Genomic DNA, 2,652 nt, shown 5'->3' with positions numbered 1-2,652 from the left:
GACGAGCAAACAGCCGCACGGGGCTTTTTTCCCGCTGGACGGCCCGGGCAGCGGCGTTCGCCGGGAGCTCTACGTGAGTGTGTGCGTTTTCGAAGCGTCGTGTTTTTGTCCGGCAGCGCAGGCGCTTTCCGGCCTCGCCACATGCGGCTTGGCTCTTGTGTTTCCACCTGGTTGTGTGGCGTGTTATCGATGCTCGCTTCCTTGTACGGTGCTGTGCAGCAACTCGTAAGATTGTTTTCTTTCACCGTGCGTTTCACCATGCCTTTCATCATAGAGTTTATTTTTGACTCTCAAATTAAAGCGGTTTCTTTTGTTCACGTTGTTGCCGGTCGTTTGTCGCATGGGTGGCGGCTGACGAACCTCCCTGAGTGAGGGCTGAGGCCCACATTTGGCGCCCAACGGGATTTTTTCTGAGCTTTCAGGGAGTTGTTACCCGCCACTTTGAGCACGCACCCGTGCTGCGAGGACCGCCAATGCAAGAAAACCACCCCCGTCCGGAGCCAGCCCCAGTAACTTGCCGGATACAACTGCGTCAAGGAACGTAAGCTGTGGGCCAAACATTTCTCCTCGGACAGTTCCATTTCTAATGCTTCTACGCTCAGGTAAACCTACTAATCGTAACGAGCCAACCAACCACACGACTGACAGAATGTCTGACAACGAGGAAAAAGGGGCGGCCGCGGCAGATATCACCGACGTTTTGAGCCGGATAACTACGCTGCTTGAGTGACAGGCACAAACTGAACCACTCACCTTCCGTTTGCAGCTCGCAGTGCCGACATATGAAGGGCACACGGACCAAAAATCTGTCGCAGACTTCCTACAAGAAATGCTTGACTACCGTAACGCGGAAGCCCTACCAGACGACATTATTTTACAACGCGTTTTGCCAGTGGCCCTGAAAGGCTCCGCCGCACGCTGGCGGCGTCGACAGACGTTTCAAAACAGGACTCATTTCGAGCAGTTGCTAAGGGCAGAGTTCCTTCCCCCCGACTATGCCGTCCGGATTAAAGATGAATTGTACACTCGCACACAGGCAGAGGAGGAAAGCCTTTTGGAATATATACGCTCGTTTCAGGAACTTTATGAGCGTGCCGACCCCTCTGCACCAGAAACAGAGAAGGTCACACGAGCGATACGCCTAGCCCACCCACGCTTTCAGGCCTGTTTGCGGAGACGTAGCTTTTCGTCACTGGACGATCTCGCAAAAGCGGCTTCTGATATCCAGGCCGCCATGTTAGCAGAATTGACCTATCGGCCTCCGCCCCCTCCAGAAACCGCCCTGGAGCCCTCATGCGCGTGGCCTGGTGCGTTCACTGCAAATGGGGGACCTCGTTTGCCTCCGCCCCTGCCTCGCTCGGTGGACCCGTTCAGCTACCAAGCTCTTGGATCACCGGGCCCCTTCCCACTCCGAGGCCGGAATCCGGGAGCACCCCCACGGCGTACCCAGGGCCGTCGCCGGTCTGCGGATCCAAGCACGCGGCAAGGTATGGACGACACAAACACTGACTTTCCGGTCTCTTTCCAGTGTGGTGGTCGAGGCCACTACAGAAGCCAGTGCCCAAGTCCCCGCGGCTCTCGTAAGCAGGGAAACGACGACGGCCGGCGGTGGTAAGCAGTTATGACCACTTGCCGGCCCGCAACCTACCGGTCCCGGGCGCCTCCTTGCAGCCTGCCATGAAGTGCCGGTAGGCGTGCCGTGTGCACAACCTGCAGCACCTGCCGACTGCCCCGCGGTGTCAGATGCGAGTCGTCGTTCGCCCCCTCCTGCTGACGGAGTTGTGGGTGCAAGTCAATACAAAGTTCTTTGCCTCAGTATATCAAAAAACGCTTAAACAGCAGCGCTCAAATTTTCCATTAGGGAGTATCGTAATCGGCTTTAGGATGCTTTAGTTTTTAAAGCTTTTTGCAATTTTTAAACGTCATATATATATTATAGGCGCATAAGTTGTCCAAGGGCAACCGCAGTTCAACCTTCCTTACATGACGATGCGTGAAGCATTGCAAGACAGATCTTTAAGCCCTCACCTTTTGCTGCAGATTCACGTGCTGCTGAATGTCCGGCGGTAACTGTATTCACTTAGGTCTACGTGATGGCCATTCAACATCCAGTAGCCTAGAAAACAATACCGTTGGTAAAACATTGTTGACCGCTGCAATTAAAGCTGAAATATAGCTTTTCTCAACAGCTTTCTTGAACCGATGGATGTGGCTTCAATTCAAAAAAACATCCTAGAACATAACAAGGCCATCACTGTAGCCAGAAACGGCTGCGAAATTGTCAGTAATGAGAACAATTAGCAAATAATATCAGTTGTGGAAAAAAATCGTATTGAAAAATTATTTATTGTTATAACGTAATCTTTTATCTGCTATGGTGGTGTATTTACCGAAGAATTCACTAATTTCAGTCTTGTGCATATAAACCCTATTAAATTGAAGAGAAAGAGTTATTAATGATCACACTTTCACAACTCGCAGCTGCAAAACATGAGCCTTCCTGGAAATGATGAAATACATCAGCTGTGAAATTCATCTCTCCTTCATTAGCAATCCGACAAATTTCTGAACTGAACGCAACCTCTGTTTACGATATCTATCCAATGCACATATTAACCTGCCATTAGAATGTGAAGTAGGATACCCAAGCGT

The 2,652-nt window shown here is 51.2% G+C and overlaps 1 pseudogene; it reads left to right on the top strand.

Annotated features, from left to right (window-relative positions):
* Nucleotides 1–586: 586 nt before the first annotated feature.
* LOC146176544 (uncharacterized) lies at nucleotides 587–1,707 on the top strand (annotated as a pseudogene).
* The last annotated feature ends 945 nt before the right edge of the window (nucleotides 1,708–2,652 follow it).

Source organism: Amblyomma maculatum, chromosome 10 (assembly GCF_055883805.1).
Source record: "Amblyomma maculatum isolate TAMU_Amacu chromosome 10, ASM5588380v1, whole genome shotgun sequence".
Classification (NCBI taxonomy): Eukaryota; Metazoa; Arthropoda; class Arachnida; order Ixodida; family Ixodidae; genus Amblyomma; species Amblyomma maculatum.
This window is presented reverse-complemented; position numbering and strand designations above follow the sequence as displayed.